This window comes from Momordica charantia (genome assembly GCF_013281855.1).
Source record: "Momordica charantia cultivar OHB3-1 chromosome 10 unlocalized genomic scaffold, Mcharantia_2.0 BLBB01000010.1, whole genome shotgun sequence".
Lineage (NCBI taxonomy): Eukaryota > Viridiplantae > Streptophyta > Magnoliopsida > Cucurbitales > Cucurbitaceae > Momordica > Momordica charantia.
In genome coordinates this window covers 17,987,228-18,006,038 of record NW_028275158.1, presented here as the reverse complement: position 1 = coordinate 18,006,038, position 18,811 = coordinate 17,987,228, and the positions used below count along the sequence as shown (strand labels likewise).

Sequence of the window (18,811 nt, the reverse complement as noted above, 5' to 3'; positions counted from 1 at the left end):
GCCTTCTCTCTTTAGTTATCGCATTCCTTTGGGAAGTCCCCGGGACGAGTCTTTGCGAGTTCATCTCAAACAAAGCGAACCCCCTATTTCTGGGTCTTGGTCAGGAAGATGAGAGAATAATATGAATTGTATTCATATTAAAACTATAGGTTAAAAATTGAATGTGAATAGGATTCATATTAAATACTATAGGTTATGAGGGATATGTATATTTGAATATGATTCAAATATTGATTAATTTAATTAAATTACGTTTATTTAACTAATTAATTAACTAAGATTTAATTAATTATTAATTAAATTGAAATAGTTTTAATTTAATTAAATATAATTTATTAAATAAAATAGTTTTAATTTAATTAATATTTAATTAATTAAATATATATTATTAATTATGTTAATTAACATAATTAACATAACTCACCACTTTCGAGCATTTTTGCTGGGAAATAGTGAAGTGGAGAGTGGGAGATTACTCCCCTCTCTCTCTCCTCCCTCGTTTCATTAAAAACGTAGGGATTTGCATTGTGTTGTGGTTGATTTCTTCCAAGAAACTCTTTAACAATATCAAGTTTTCTTGGGAAATTTGGATGAATAGACATTTTAAAAAGGGAGTATTGATTTCTCGTCACCCTTTAGAAAACTCATGCTTTCTAGGCATCCTTGGATATTAAATTACTTTCCTACCCCTCTCCTTTAACTCCCTCTCTCCTCCTTCCCCTCCTCTCTCTTACTTATCACTTTTCTCTCTCCTTCATTATTATTTCTCTTTCCCAAAAACTTTCTTCTTTCTCCTCTTCTACCCATTCTTCGTCGCTCCCTTCTCTCTCTCTCTTCTTTCTCTTTCTTCTTATTCTTCAGGTACTCTCTCCTCTCTTCTTTGATTCTTCATCATTTATATTTCTTTCTTTTCTGTTGAATTTTTATTAATTAAACTTCTGGACAAATTACTTTTAGAACTCAATTTTGATACAAGTAACACATTCCTACAATGTCTCCAAATTTACAAAGATCTCCCAAAATCAACAATAATTTTTTTAAAAAAAAATCTCCATCCGTAAAATTTTCACAACAGAAACGCATTAATTTTTTCACAGTTTATACCAAATTCAGGAATGTCTGGAAAGGAAAATGTAGAGGCAGTTGAATGTAAAGATCTGGAGGATGAAATAAGGGTTTGGTTTAAAAAAAATGAAATCCTCCGGTGAAGCAGCAGTCTGTGACACCGACAAAAGGAAAACGAAGCTGGTTGTTGAAGTGCGATCTCGCTCTCGCTCTCAAACGGTCAGATCTCGCTCTCACACAATCAGATCTCCCTCTCGAACGATCAGATCTCGTTCTCGAGAGGTCAGATCTCGCACTTGAAAGGTCAGATCTCGCTATCGCTTAACAGATCTCGATCTCGCTTCCGCTCAAAACAAGATCGAAAACAGTGAGAAGTTAACAATCGGGCACGACGGCAGCGATCAGAGCCAGTGGGAGAGACAGAAAGCAAGGGGGAGAGAGAGGTGGGGGATCGGAGTGAGTGAGAGCCGGAGATGAAGAGATGTGGAGGGAGAGAGAGAGGTACGAGGAAGAGAGGAGGGAGAGAGAGGTACGAGGAAGAGAGAGGTACGAGGAAGAGAGAGGGAATATTAAACAAACAAAATCTTAATTTTAGAGAGAGAAAGTGTGGCTTCTTCGTGAAATTGATTTATCATATCCCATAAGTCTCAAAGTTTTTTTCTTAATTCTAAATATAACCTAGCTGTATATCATGGAATCAAATCACAAACCAGATTTTTTTAGTTTTGCATCTTATCCCGTTTTAAATGATAAGATGTTTCTGATTTTGAAGTTAGAGATTTATGATATTAATAAGTTTGTTTTTAGGGTTTCAAAATGAGTCTTTTGTCAAGATTTTTGGAGAGAAAACTCAGTTTTGTTCATGATTTTGGAAAAAGATCGAGAAGGAGAGAGAAGAGAGAGAAAATATTTGAGGAGAGAGAGAATAAAAAGAAATTTTCGGGGAAGGAGGAGAGAGGGAGTAAGAGAGAGGAGAGGAAGGAGGAGAGACGAAGATAAAGGAGAGGGGTAAGAAAGTAATTTTGGTATCCAAGGATGCCTAGAAAACATGGTTTTCTAAAGGGTGATTAGAAATCAATATTTCCTTTTTAAAATGTATATTCATCCAAATTTCCCAGTTTTCTTCCTTGTACATTTTCCTTCCAAGAAAGGATCTTACAATCCATTCTTGATCTTAGAGTTTTAGCAAGGTTGCTAAGTGGTGGTGTTCAATCAAGCATTCGTGTTAATTTGTTCTAGGGGTGTTCACGGGTTAGGTTGGGTCAGGTTGGGGGTATTTTTGGGACCAACCCGAATTTTCGGGTTGGGAATTTGTGGGAACCGTCGGGTTGTAAAACGATGGCCAACCCAACCCAACCCAACCCAATAAATTCGGGTTGGGTCGGGTTGGGTCGCCGGGTTCCTTTTTTTTTTAAATTGATTAATTAATTTACTTTTGTTTTGTTTATAACATGGACCAAAAAAAAAAAGAAAAATCAAAATCTTAATTTAAGCACAAATTCAAATCCTAATTGAAACCAACATGTAAGTCCTAATTTAATACAAATTTTAAAATTTTACATTATCCAAAGTTTATCAAGTCCAAATCCAAATTGAAACCAACATTAAAGCCCTAATTCAACAATATTAAAGCTTACACCTTATTAGAGAGGGATGGGGGAGAGGAAGATGAAATTGAAAATGTTAGAAAAGAGAGAGAATCAAAGATTCAAAAGGGAGATGATTGAATTGAAACCTAAAATCAATGGTTTAGATTTAATGAAATGAAATGAAAAAAAAAACTTATAATCTCGGGTCGGGTCGGGTTGACCCGATATTTTCAAGGGTCAACCCGAGACCCGACCAAACCCAGTCGGGTTGGGATTTTTCCAACCCAACCCAATCCTTATGGGTTGGTTGGGTTCGTCGGGTGCGTCGGGTTGTCGGGTTCCTTGAACACCCCTACCGGGGATTCAATCCCTTCACAAAATTACTCAAGCTCGGGTTCAGAGAGCTAGGTCCAAAATGACCCAAGCGCACAATTTTTGAAATTAAATTGGGCCCATGACCTAAATAGAGCCCAAATTCTTGGTTGGGTCCAAAATCACTCAAACCGATGGCCTACTAAAATTTAAGGATTAGTACATTGATGAGCTATTTAGAAATCATAATTACATAAAAGGATTGAAATGTATAGAATTTATACTTTTGTCATGAAACGACCCTAATTAGGATGGTAACCATCATACAAATTACTAGTATATTCTTTTGAAATATTAAATAATTTTTAAAATCACAATTTAGTAAATTGAGAGGGTACAATTTAAATCCCTTAAAATTTGCTTAATTGTACTTTCCAACAGTAAAAATAATAATAATAATAACAAAACCACAAAAATCCCCAAAATCATCCATTTTCAAAAAATTTGAAACCCTTTCCTCCGACTTTTCTGCTTCCTCTGTTTTTTGTCTTCGGCCGACCGTCTCTGCATTCCTTCGCCTCCGCCGCTGTCTGGGTGCCTCCTTCTCCGATCACCGTATCCGTACTTCTTATCTCGCCGCCGTCTCGCCGTTATTCTTATTCAAAAACTCATCGTTTCCGTTCGCTCCTTCGTCTCTGATCGTCGTTCCTTCGTCTCCGGTCCCCCTCCATTGCCGGAGCAGTTCGTTTCCGTTTATCCCGATCGAAAGGTTTGCATTCCAATATATGCTAATAGTTTTCTCTTTCATATTTGTACAATGTTGAAAACCTTTTTTTTTTTTTGAACTGTTAAACCTTTTCAATGTTTCTTCCATGCCAAAGTAGCCTCCAAACGTTGTTTTTGATTTCTGATTCCGTGTAAACTATTGTATATATGGGGATATAAGAAAGTTTATATGAAATTTAGTTTATATCCAGATATATCTGTGTTTCTTCCGTTGTTTCTTCTGTTGTTTTCGAAAGGTTTGTGTAGACACCGTATTTAGTCCGGCTTAATTTTTGTTATTTATCTATTTATTTTTATTTTTTTATCATTACTTTATTAAGTGGTATTTTAATTGTTTTGATTTAAATTATCCTGAGTTTACTTTATCATAAAGTTTTAATGTAATGTTTTAATTGAATTAAATATTAAAGTATGTTATGTTTTTTTTTTAAAAAAAGAATTTGTTTATTATTATTATTGTTGTTATTATTTATTATTTAGTTATTGTTTAAATGGTCAAGTAAAAGGGAGTAAGTTTCGTTCTTCTCCCTGTTTTTTCTCAAAATCAATTTTACTTCCTATTTTGGCTCACATCTCCCCTTATATAAGGAGAGTCTCTTTGGTTTCATAAAGGGTAGAGAAGAAAAGTTGGGTGAATCCTAAGGCACCCATCTCATAAAATCACTCAATTCCATCAATTTCATTCTTCTTGTACCAAATCCCCAAACCTCACTTTGTTCCAATCTCTTGGTGGCGTTGGGTTTCTTTCTAGCCATTGTCTCCAACTTGCGGTTGTTGGATCGGTATGACAACCCTAGAGGGGGTGTGAATAGGGTTTAAATAACAAAATATAAATTTTTTAATAAATGGGCCCAATTTAAACAAAAATAATACACTTTTTGAGATATGCAATTTTAACAAAGTAAGATAAAATAAATTCTAAGGCAAACAAGAGAAATTTAAAGCAAACAATAAAATTCTAAGATTAATTGCAAAAATAAATAAGAGAGAGGGTTAGAGAAATTTGACACCGGGAATTTTTGTAGTGGTTCGCCACAACTGTCCTACTCCACTTCCCAAGCACCTCTTGGGTTGTAAATTGAAATTCTGAGTCTTTCCACGGTAGGAGTCAAACCGGTACACTGCTCTTCACAAGAGCAAAGACGATCCTCTCCACGGTGAGGATCACACCGTTACAATGAGTTGAAGATTTTGAAACACACACTTACAAACTCTCAAATAGAGTAAATATACAAATTTTGGGCTCACAAAAATTTTAATCCTCACAACAATAAAATTTCTCTCACAAATAAGATGGAAAAAAAATTGAGAACTTGGAGAGATTAGCAAAATGAGAATTTTGAAGTTATGGAGGATTGAGAATAAGAGAATTGTTGTGTAATTTTGAATGAGAAGTTTAGTTTAAATAGAGGGAATAAAATGGTAAAAAAATCAAGTTTAATTTTGAACCATTAGATCTTAATCATTAAAAATGAAGGGTTGAGATAATTTAAAAAAAAATAAATTAAGAATAATATATATATAATAATGATAAAATAAAATAAAATATATATATATATATATATATATAAATAATGTGACAAGTTTTTTGAATTATATAATAATAATAATAATAATAATAATAATAATAAAATTATATATGTGTGTGTGTGTGTGAGAGAAAACGGTAAAGTTGGGCAAAGAAGAAGAAAACGGTAAGGAGAGTCTCTTTGGTTTCATAAAGGGCAAAGAACAAAAGTTGGGTAAATCCTAAGCATACCCATCTCATAAAATCACTCAATTCCATCACTTTCATTCTTCTTGTACCAAATCCCCAAACCTTCATTTGTTCCAATCTCTTAGTGGCGTTGGGTTTCTTTCTAGTCATTGTCTCCAAGTTGCAGCGACTGACACAACGGGACTTCCAGCGACGACATAGCTGGACCTGGCAGGAAGAACACAAACTCCAGCGACCTATCCTGGTGTAGCGACAACCAGCACTTCTGCGACCTCTATTCTTGTGATTGAGGTAGCTTAAGTGAGTAAATGAGGTGTTTTTTTATTTATTATTTATTTATTTTTTTGTTAATAAACAAAAATGATTTTGGAAAATGTTTGTTTGTTTTTTCTTTTTCCAGTAAACCAAACCAAAATTTTTATAAAAGGTTTTGAAACAAAATTGAATAAGAGTTTATTTTAACTAAGTTGGAAAAAAAATTTCTTTTAAAGTAAAGTTTTTAGGAAAGTTGAAGAAGAAACAAATTTTGCTTTTAAAAAATACAAAGTACTATTTACTTTTTAAAATGAAATAATTATTAAATAAGGTTTTGAAAAAATTGAATAGGAGCTTATTTTAAATAAGTTTGGTTATATGATTTTTATATATATAAATAAAATAGTCTTAAACAAATTTCAAATCCCTAAAATAATTTTTTTTTTACTTTTCGTTAATATATATATATATATATATTTTTTTTTTTAATACAAATTTTGAAGATAACTTTATTATTTAAAAAGAACCATGTTAACGCATCTTTGTTTATGGTATAGTAGCAAAAGCATTGAGTGTTGACATCCATGTTACAAGTTCAAATCTTTAGGTGTATCTCAAAATAATTTTTTATTTTTTTTACTTTATTTCATCTTAATTTTTTTAAAAAAAAATTCAAAAATAAAATATTTCAATTATAAAAAAGAATTTTAAGTTGCATCCTAATGTGTTGGCTCATTGGAAAAGGCACTTGGATTATAATACTCATGGCTCAATCCTTGTGGGTCTCAAATTAAATTTTATTTCATTTTTTATCACTTTTTTAAATAATTATTTCAGAAGCTCCAATGACGGAAATTGAGACTTTCCAATATTCTCGAGGTGATAATTTGTTTTTCTAATGGTCTTTGCGCCAGTCATGCTTGTTCAAAATATGAACTAATAAATTTGGGACATTTAAAATCAAATACAAAAGTATTTTTTTCCTTTTGGACCAAACATAATAGGATAATTTTCGACAAAAAATGGTACCGTTTTCGAATGGGTGTCGTATGGTGCTAACACATTTCCTACGCTCAACCGACTCCCGAACAAAAATTTTGTTTTCGTAGACCAAGTTTTTTTTTTTTTTTAAATAGGTGACCAATCACACCTTATAGATGATTGGTGGCGACTCCAAACCCTAATCTCGAAAGAGACTTGTCAGGTGATGACGTCGGCCGCTCCGCGTCGCGATGACGTTGCGACAGTTTGCATTTTTTTTTGTTTGTACTATTAAACCCTTTCAATGTTTTTTCCAACCCCAATATTCGTTGTTTCTTCCATGCCCAAGTGTTGGTTTTTCGTGTGAACTATTTTCTAAGGTTTTGAAGGAATGAATTAAGGGATTAGGGTTGAAAATTTGTATGGGGCCCACAATAATTAAAAGATTATGATTAGGGGTGTTCACGGGTTGGGTTAGGGAGTTTTTTGGGCCCAACCCGAATTTTCGGGTTCGCTATATGTGGAACCCAACCCAATCCAATCCAAAAAATTCAGGTTGGGTTGTCGGGTTGTCACACTTTTTGTCACACTTCATTGATCATCTACTGCTTATCTCATGAGATTTAGGTTAGACTAATCTAATAGTTACTGAAATGTTTGTCTCAGCATGAATCCAAACTTCTACTTCTAAAGAAACGTAGAGCTCGGAAACAGAATGATTTCAACGAAACAATAACTTATTATTACCACAAAATCCAGGAACAAAATACGAATATAGATAAGTGGGAGGAGAGATGGAGCAGTAGGCGGAGCAGCGATAGTGGAGTAGGGGCGGCGACGGTGAGATGGGAGAGATGGAGCAGTGGGCGGACGACGATGGTGAGAGCTTGATGGGAGGAGAGATGGAGAAAGCTTGAGTGGGAGAAGAGATTGAGAGATTAGGGAGAGATTCAAAATGAGGGAAGAAGAGGAAGATGAAAAAAAAAACACTCAATTGAAGAGTTGAGATTAAACCCAATGTAGGGTTGAGATTAAAGATGAAAAAAAGAAGAAGAAAACCCTTAAATGAATGGTTGAAATTAAAACCAGTGGATGGTTGAGATTAAAGATAAAAAGTGTAAAGTATATACATATATATTAAAAAAACATTACTGGGTTGGGTCGGGTCAACCCAAAATTTGTAGGGGTCAACTTGAGACCTGACCCGACCCGACCCGGTCGGGTTGGAAAATTTCCAACCCAACCCAATCCAAGGTTTTTTCCAACCCAACCCAACCCGGTTGGGTTGGGTTCGTTGGGTTGTCGGGTTTTTTTAACACCCCTAATTGTGATAATAATTTATGGAATTAAATCTTTTATATTAAAAAAACAAATAACTATAATAAATGTTTGCAATAAATAAGGTAAAATATTCCAATTCCTACCTGTAGAAATCTAAAAGCGTAAAATTAGAAAATTTTAGACATTTCTGTAAATAAGTTTCTAAAATAGCCCTCTGAAGACATTATCTCTAAAAGTTATGAGAAACTATATAAATATAGAAGTCTCCCTCACTTTAAAGGATTAAAAAATCGGAGAATTCATACATAAAAAAATAAAACTCTCTCTTAAGACCTGAAGATTAGAAGAACTTAAAGTCAATGTTTAGATCAAGCTCGAGAAAATAATTAGTGGATAAAAACTAGAGAATTGAATCCATTATACAAACATACAATAACATCAAAGTTAAACTCCACGAAATATAATTTCTTCGAAAATCTCATGTGAACACCAATAAAGTGCCGGAAAGAGGAAAACCAATAAAAATAGCTATCACTTCAACGATTCACACTTCAACGAAGCAAAAAAGAAGGATTGAAATCCGCCAAGCAATGCACGAGCAAGGAGTTTGTTGAAAATTTTCTCCTTCAAGTCACAGTGGAAACAAGATTCCAAGTTTGTTCTATTAACCATCAACCTTTTTCATTTAAATAAAGGGTAGTTCCATCACCTTTACTAATTTCAGCAAAAAATTGAAAATTTTTAGGCATAGTTTGATAACAATTTCGATATTGTTTAACTTTTTAAAAATTATGTTTGTTCTTTTATTATTTCATTGGTAATTTTTTCACCTCCTTTGGAAACTTATTTGAATTTTAGTCAAATTTCAAAGAACAAAAACAAGTTTTTGAAAACTATTTTTTTTCTATTTTTTTAAATTTAGCTTGAATTTTGAAAATATTTATAAAAAATTATATAATAAAATAAATAACATGTGTAAAAAAATCTTTCTAAACTTATAATTTTTAAAAGTAAAAAGAAAAAACAAAATAATTAGGTTAAAATACTCTTTTGGTACTTGTACTTTCAACTTTAGTTCATTTTGGTATTTGTACTTTGACAATGTTCAATTTAGTCCCTTTAGAAGTGGTTCATATTAGTCATTGTTGTTAATCTAACGTTAAAAAACTAACAGATTAATGATGTGGCATTGATTTTGATCATACTTGTCAAATCTAAACAGTCAAATAGGAAATTCTAGCAAAATAACCTTGAAATCTGAATCCCCATTCCAAATATACGAATTGGTCACATGAGTTGTAGTCTAAATTATCTCCATGAAGCCCGATTACTTCGACGATATTCGTCCCCGTAGCCGCTCCATTCCCAATCCATCTCAAGTTGTGAAATGCATGGTCTTCGATGTTGTGACGACATAGCCACCGCATAAAAGCCACCGTTTCCCACAAGAACCGGGACAATTCTATTAATTGCTCAATTCGCATATTTGAAAAAAAGTTGAGTATTAGAAGAAAAAAAATCATATTTTGAAAAATTGAAACATGTTTTTGAAAACTACTTTTTTTTTATTTGGTTAAAAAACATTTTTGGTCCTCACTACTAGAAATTCGGTCTAACGTGACGTTTTTTGGCGTCACAAAAAGCTTTTGTGACGTTTTTAACGCCGTCACATATACGCCCATCACGAAAGGTATACGAGACGTTTAAAAAACGTCACAAAAATTAGCACATGTGACAGTTTATTAGCGTCATGAAAGACATGGACTTTCACGACGTTCATAAACCGTCATGAAAAATGATTTCGTGACGGTTATAGAATGTCACGAAAAGACCTTAAACAGGGGAGGAGAGGTCACATAACATCCTTTCGTGACGGTGTTTAAACGTCACGAAAAGTGTATTTCGTGACGGTGTTTAAACGTCATGACAAGTTTATTCCGTGACGTTTGACAATCGTCCTAAAAAATATTTTGGTGACGGTTTAAACAGTCACTAATGATTTTATTTTGTGACAATAAAAAGAGGGTCACTAAATATGTATTTAATTTTGATTGCAGATGTCGCAAATATAAATATCATATTGTCAACTTGTCGATCGAACAGGCAAATATATTAATTTACCATAACAAAGTTGAAATATATTAAACTTGAACAAGGAAGCTAATATATTAATTTATAATGTACTAGTATTCTCAAACACAAATTACAGAATTACAGAATTAAACATGTTCCTTACACACCAACCCCAACAACGATGCTCAGCCACCAATTAGTTGCATTCCTAATTGTCGACATCTTTGGGGTAAAAATACCTAATGAAAAAACAATACCCAAGTTAGATAAATGATTAAACAAAAACCAACCTACTCATCAACATTCATAGTCTTCCTTATCAACTTACTCGATAATATAAATAAAACAACCAACAAACGACCAAACAGAATAAGCGCGATTCAAATAAACCACATGCTTACACTTTTTCTACATCCTTAAATTACATAGCACAAAATATCAATACAATCATCCTGTAAGGAAAGTATCAATATGATATGATAACCAACAAAAAGATCAAACAAAGTTCCAACGTAACAGAAGAGGTTACAATAACAAAAATAATCGAACACTTCTTCTATATCCTTCAGCAGCATAGCACAAAATGAACTTAAACAATATAACACAAACTAGCTAGTATAGCAGAGGGATTGTAACCATACATTCCTCGTCTATAATCAATATTCAGTATTCCTTGTAAACGTACTCAATAATATAACTATAGTCCCAGCATATAACAAGTTCGATTCATAAGTATTTAATATTCAAATGTTATAGTATGAATGATGACGAAAAGCTTAAAATAGCTTACCTTTGTTATGATGGAACTTTGAATGAAACGGCCACAACATGAATCAATTAGTTGCATTCCTAATTGTCGACGTCTTTGGGATCGTGAAAGACCTAATGAAAAACAATACCCAAGTTAAATAAATGAATAACGAAAGATAGATAAGGTAAGAAAGTCACTTTGTAAAAAAACGTGTCTCCAACATTATAAAATATAAATAGACTACATAACAAGCTCAGTACCTACTAATAGTATAAACACGTGTATTTATAAATAACAAACAACAGTCTTCTCTACACACAACTCAATAAAGTACAATAAGGATTTACCATTCATTCATCAAACATAACTCAAACAAAAAATGTCAAAATTTTAGCATGACCTCTGCTAAAATATCCTAAAACCGTACATGCTAACTCATCAACCTCACGAGGATTACACCGAATTTATAGTTGCAACCCATGTATTGTCCTCATATAATGCCAATTGTTGAATCAAATATTCTTGCGCAAAGCAAAAGACTCTCTCTCATGGACAAGTCTCTTACATACAGCTGAACATAAACATAATAAAGCATCAAAAGATAAAACTAAGTATCAAAATTAATCAAAATAGGAAAACAATTTTCCAACAACAAACAGAAAGTATATTCATTTGCTACAAGTACAGCTACTCTATTGGTTGTTACTTTTGCAAGAGTCAACTCTCCGTCAAGTGTTTTCCTTTCTTCCTGGAGGAGACAGAAATAAATCTCAACTATTTTGGTAATGCTCCAAGAATTCACTACTACAATTAGGATAGGGTATTTGCTTGCGGGTAGAGTAGAGATAAAAATATTGGATCTTCGATCAAAGAGATATTATCCAACAATAGTATGATAAATAACTTACAAGCCCTACTATTGACAGGAAGTACCAAAACCAAGTTCATTTCAAAGGAAATCAATGATGAGTACCTCCTTTAAACCCATGAAAATGTTGATTGCCACGTAAGCCATGAACATGGTGAACAAGTTTATTTCAACTAAATCCATTTAAATGTACCAATTAGCTAGCCAGACTTGGAAATTCAAACCGAAAAAGTACATGAATTTTTTTTTCAATTAACACGTAAAATAACCACTAAAGTACTTCCCACCAACATCAAGAATTATTAAAGTAGCCACATAAAACAAGACAAACAATATAACATACAAATGACATGGAAAAAAGCAAGTAAAAGTATAAATTAAATATATAAGGAAGAACAAAGAAGACAAACAAACCTCTTCTTCCAACATATAGAACAAGGTGATCAAAAATCACGTTTCACATGAAATCATTAAAAAACGTATGGAAATAATTTGAAGAACTATTGAACAGCTACACGAAACAACCAAGCAAAAGATAAATAAAAACAAGAAACAAATAAGTATTTCTCAAAATAAACCTAGCTAAAAGCTTCATGTCCCTTGCTTTATGAATTCTATTATACTTGGAAAAGTTTCATAGTAGCCAAATTAGAAGAACCCGAAAAGAAAATATAGCAATAATTATAATAAAAATCAAACTAAAATCATACTAAAAAACAAGCATAGTTTTTAAGATCAATCTCTCATATTGAAACGAAATTTAAGGCAGAACTTTCTACAATTTAAAAAAGGCATCATACTCATAACAAAAGAACAACTAATTAAATCCAACACACTAACGTAACAACTTTACTTATATAACAAATAAACTAATAAGTCACTTATCGACGCACCAACCATAAAGAAGTTAGGTTTCATTGAATATTCCATATTTACAGCAACAATTAATCAAATCAACAACCAATACAAATTAGTTCACAACGTACCTTAAATACAAGCAACAATGAAAGCTGAAATGCGCCACGAAGTGAAGAAGATTCAGCTCAAGATTGATCAAAATAACTTAAAAACAAACCTCAAACAAGTCACAAGTTATTTTCTGTAACATTAAAAAAAATTAGGAATAGTGATTAATCCAGTTTAATGAAAACCATGTTAATAGAAAGAATTTGTACCTTCTTAAAAAAATGAAGCGCATGTGAATTTGGTTAAAATTTCCAGGCTTGAGATCTTCTCAAGAACCATTGCATTATTATCCAAAGCTGCACAATTTTTTTAAATTTTTTCACACAAAATTAACTATGAATTTAATAGGGACACATCTCGACAGCTTCTCAAGTCTTTAATCAACCACTCAACTTCCTATTTAGGAAAGAAAATAAAATAAAATTAATTAAGCAAGCTGGAAGAACTAGGAAGAGTTTAAATAGGAAGATTTGTATAATAGTTAAAAATATGGGTATCTCTAGATTCCAAGTTAGCAATGAAAAACTAACTATCATACCTACACTATGCATACAACTAATAGGCTCACCAATAAATTACACTTTATGGTCTCAAACCAATGCAAATATGCTTCATAATTACTAAATTATAGTCATCAATTAAATCTTCAAAGTAAAAGACTTTAACATGATGAATCAAAAGTCCACATCAATTACCTTCTTGTGCACTTCTTTCCATTTTGTGAAGCAGGTACACAAAGGATTATTTACAACCATAAAAGTTAGTCTAACAATGGATGAGATACCATGAAGAAGTTAAAAACTAATCTTCTTAAGGACAAAACTCGACTACTAATTGCCATTTTGGAGATTTTCAAATGTGTTTAAAAAAAGAAAAAGTTTTTGTCTCTCCCTCTTTAGAGTCTCAACTCCCCTATGTCAAAATCTCGAGAGTTGTGTCAAAATCTCAAGAGTTGGGCAGCATTGTATAACTCTTTTGTAAATATAGACCTTTAAATAAATGCAATACAAAAATCATTGCAATCAAAATTGTCAATCAATTAATGGGGCAAAGCACAGAAGAGTCAAATGGAGATAGAAATTTGTTGATGAAACTAAATAGAAACTAAATGCAATGGGACAAAGCACCAAACAATCAAATAAAATATTTATGATGAAATGAATAATTACCAATTTCAAATGCAAGTTTAGAAAGAGCAGAGCAACCGGGTCCATCGGTGAGCCAGAGAAGGAGAGAGTCGGAGTCTACAAAATAGTGAAACAACTGTACTTCCTCTGAATCCCCCACCCCACGTATATGTAATTTCAAATCCAACAAAATTCCCCCTTCCTATTTCTCACTCAAACCCTAGAGAGAAGCATAAGAAATTAACTAATCCGGTTTCAAGTACGAAAGGGGGAGGAAAAATGTTTAAAGAAAATATTTACCTCACAAGCGACTGACGGCAAGGAGCGGCGGCCACAGACGGTGGATGGCAAACAACGAACCAGGAACGACGATAATAGGGAGAGGAAAGTTGATTTGGAGGCTGGGTGCGAATGAGGAAGAATGGTGGAGGGCGAAAAGCAACAGCCATGGACGGCGGACGATGGATGGCGGCGATAGTGCAGGGCTACGAACAGACGAACGGCGAGGAGTGACTGTGCTTGGGCGATGGCGATGAAAAATCGATTTGGGGGGTAGGAATGAATGAGAGAGAGAAATGAATTTGGGGATTATTTTTAAAGCACCATCTCCCACGTATTTACCAAAATCTTTAAGTTATTTACCTCTTTTTCTCTATTCTTTTTCTATACTTTGTAATTAAATTTGAAAAAAATAATTTGTATTTTCATTTTTCCAAGATTTGTAATTTCAAATTGCAATCCTTCGTATTGAAATTATAAGCATTAATTAAATCTTTTTCGATGGAAGAAAAAAAAATCAATGAAATTCTCTTTGTAAAATTCTCTTGATTAAAATCCTTCGTCTAGAATTGATTAAAATTCTCTGTGTAAAATTCGCTAACTTAACTTATCTTGGTCCAATAAAATTAAACTTCAATTCTAATTAAATCCTAACTTACCCAAAAATAGAACCCAAAATTTAGAAAATCGAATTTAAATTATCAGCTTAGGGAAAAATCTGAGGGAAAAATCCGAAAGCACAAATTAAATCTTAAAAGCAAACTAACGCGAACGCGAGTCGTTACATTTAGGGTGAAAAAATAATATAAAATAATGGAGAGACAAATATGTTCAAGAAAAAAAAGTAAAGTCGAGAGGAAAATATGTTCAAGAAAAAAAAAAGAAATTAGAAAGAAAGAGAAAAATTATAGTAAAAAAAATAGAGATAAAAACAAGATTCAAAATATAATTTTAAGAGAAAATAAATAAATATAGAGATAAATAAAAGTTACACTGAAAAAAAATTGAACGAGAAAATAAGATATAGTTTTTAGAGGAAAAATAGATTAGGAAGAGAAAGAAAAGTTATAAAAGACGAAATTTTAGAGAGAAAAGTTCGGAAAAAAAATTTGAAATTTTAGAGAGAGAAATAAAATTGATATGTTAGAAATAAAAAATAAAAATACATAGAGATGAAAAAATTGGAGAGAGACAAATAATAATAAATATTCAAAATATGAAAATTTTAGATAGAGAAAAATAATTTTGTAGAGAGAAATTTAGAAAGAAAAAAAATTTAGAGTGAGAAAGGAATTTTTTAGAGATAAATATGAGAAAGAAAAAAAAGTTGAGTATTAGAAGAAAAAAAATCATATTTACATGTTTTTAAAAACTTTTTTTTTTTGTTAAAATACATTTTTGGTTCTTGTACATTGGGTAAAGTAACAATTTAGTCATTGAACTTTACTTTGTAACGATTTAGTCTCTGTACTTTTAGATTGGTAACAATTTAGTTATTGAATTCTAATATGTAATAATTTAGTCATTGTAATATAAGTTGGTAACGACTTAGTCTTTATTGTGAAATTTTTTTTTGTTAAGTTTCTTATATATATAGATTGATAAACAAAAGAGAAACCAAATATGTTTATAATTAAAAAGATTAAATTATTATATGATAATATTTGACGGATTTTTTTAAAATAATTATTTTTTAAAAATAAATGACAAAAGTAGGGTAGGTTTGAAGTAATTACAAAAGTAGGGTAGGTAAATTGCAGCTGTTGGCTACAATTTCAATGAAGTCACAACCATCAGCTGCGATTTCAGGCGAAATTGCGACCGTCGCCTGCGATTTAGTTCGAAATCATGAAGTTGCAGTCGATGGTTGCGACTTCGCTTTGACGTGGCTCCACGTGTAGCCACGTCTCAGAAGGAAGTCGCAGTCAATGGCTACGACTTCTCTTCTGACGACTTGCTAGGGTTTTGGTGGGGACAAATTTGTCCCCACCCGTGTCGTTCCCCTCCCATTTCACTTTTTTTCTTCTCCTCGTGGTCCCCTCCTCCTCTATTGTTGCCGTCGATCATATCGTCGTCATCCGACCTCCCCACCCGTCGCCTCCTCCTCCATTGCAGCCGCCTCCTCCATTACCGTTGCTGTCACTCCACTTCTTGCCGCAGCTGCAACTGTACGTCGACCGCCGGTATACTTTTTTTTTTCTTTCTTATTATTAAGTTGATTTTGTTGGTATATGTTTTTTTTATTAAGTTTGTTTTGTTTGTATATGTTTTTTTTTATTAAGTTTGTTTTGTTTGTATATGTATTTTTTTTATTAAGTTTGTTTTGTTTGTATATATTTTTTTGTTTATTAATTTTTTTGTTTGTTTGTATATGTCTTTGTTTTTTTTTATTAAGTTTATTTTGTTTGTATGCCGCTCTTTCTTTGTATATATATTTTTTGTCATGAATTATTTAATTTGGACATAGATTGATTAACATTGCATTATGGTTAACTTTTTTAGATTTATGTTATATGTTATAAATATTGTTATATGTATTTTTTAAATAATTCGTTAATATAGTTATAAATATTGTACAGTTATGTCATTAGATTGTGATGGAATTGTGATACTTGAACCTGGAAATGGGTCCGCTTCTGATATTGAGGTAGAAGTCGATGAATTTTTTGGAACTGAATTGTGTGTGAACCTTCCAGTAAATTTGAATCCTCCACTTCCAAATGAGGAGATACCTTCACAGATGTTTTGTAATATCCTATATTTTATCACATATTCGGATTCGTGCTTTGTAATACACTACGCTTTATTGAATCATTTGTTACTTTGTAATAGTTAGATATTTGGGATTGTAATGTACAATACCTTATGTCATGTTATTTGAAATGAACTTTGATTATAATGGTGTTATTTGTCTTATTATATTTCAGTATTAATTATGGATCTAGGACCTTTGGATTCGCATCAACTATACTTGCAACGATCTAGTGTGGGATAATGGATCTACCATAATTTTGCAATGTCGAAGAAGAGAGGTCGTTGTATCTCATAACATTAGGCTAGATAATCGTGTAATGTCATCTCTACAACAGTCTAGATTTTTGGGAGTTTCACAGATAGGCTTTACTTAGTTAGATTGGCACCTTATTACTGCACTGGTGGAGCGATGGAGGCAGGAAACTCACTCGTTTCATATGCCTGGTGGAGAGTGTACTATTACACTACAAGATGTTGCTGTGCAATTAGGGCTACCTATTGATGGAGAGCCCATTACAAGATCCTTGCAATACGATTGAGCACAGTTATGTGAGGACTTACTGGGAGTACGATATCCTCAACTTAAGGGATCTAGGTTGAGTATTCCTTGGCTAGCGGCACAATTCATTGAATTACCACCAGATGTTGATGAGGTTACGATACAAAGATACACACGAGCATATATTATGCAACTCATCGGTGGATTTTTATTTCACGATAAATCTAACACATTAGTTCATCTCATGTTCCTTCCGTTACTGACTGATTTCGAGGAAGCTGGACAATATTCATGGGGTAGTGCATGTCTCTCATGGTTATATCGAAAACTTTGTCGGACTAGTCGAGCTGATGCCCTGGATATAGCAGGTCTATTGACAACAAGAGTGACATGGGATAGGTTTCCTACAAGTGCTCCACAACACCATGTACTCACTCCTGAACAATATATTGGACATCCTCTTAGTGCACGGTACATTCATTTTCATTAATCTATATGTGATTTTTAAATTATATGTAACCAAATAAGTTCTACATAATGCAGATGGAATGAAGTTTTGATATCTACTGAACAATCTACGAACATGTTGGTTCAATATCGAACATGTTTTGATCGACTTAAGTCCAACGAGGTATAAGTGAATATATTACTTAGAAATAAATAATTATAATTAACTTAATAATAATAATAATACTCATTTATTAATGATTTCAGATTATTTGGACACCGTACAATCACGACATTATGACTCTATTACCTGAATATTGTCATAATGAGCGAGATATTTGGTTGACTTCAAGCCCTTTTACATCTTTTCATATTATCGAGTGGTATCTACCAAATCGAGTGTTGCGACAATTTGGGCTTCTGCAGAATAAACTGTCATACTGTAATACAAACACGAGTCTACATCAGATCAACCTACCAGGAAAACATGATCACGATTGGCAACGTCAACATGCAGCATATATATCGCTATGGCGTCAACGTCGTGATCGGTGTGCATTTAGTGGTGCGACAGATATGCCGGCCATGTCAGATGATTATCAGCAGTGGTATGTGTAGACACCGTATTTGGTTCGGCTTATTCTATTATTTATTTTTGTTATTATTATTATTTAATTAAGTTGGATTTAATTGTTTGGTTAAAAATAAGATAAGATTTTTAATGTAATTTGTTTTGGTTAAAAAAATAATATTAGTTTTAAGGTAAAGTTTTAATTAAATTAATTTTTTTAAAAAAAGTAGAACAGATTTTTGATTTATAATTAAAATAAAATAAAGAATTTAATTAAGTTAAATTTTAAAAATGGTTCTAAACAGAGAGGACAGTGCAGAGAGTTAGAAATTCACACCCTCACCTTTTCTTCTTCTCTCCCTCTATAAAATTCGTCTTTTTCCTCCATAACCACCACTTCATCTCTCTCCTTTCTTATCCCACCACCTTTCTCCTTTATACCCACGACCTCTGACGACATAAGCGAATGGTAGGACCTCCAATCACAAAC

General features: G+C 32.6%; 1 pseudogene; it reads left to right on the top strand.

Moving 5' to 3' along the window:
- The first annotated feature begins 16,985 nt into the window (after positions 1 to 16,985).
- On the top strand, positions 16,986 to 18,368 carry LOC148208722 (serine/threonine-protein phosphatase 7 long form homolog pseudogene; annotated as a pseudogene).
- Positions 18,369 to 18,811: the final 443 nt, after the last annotated feature.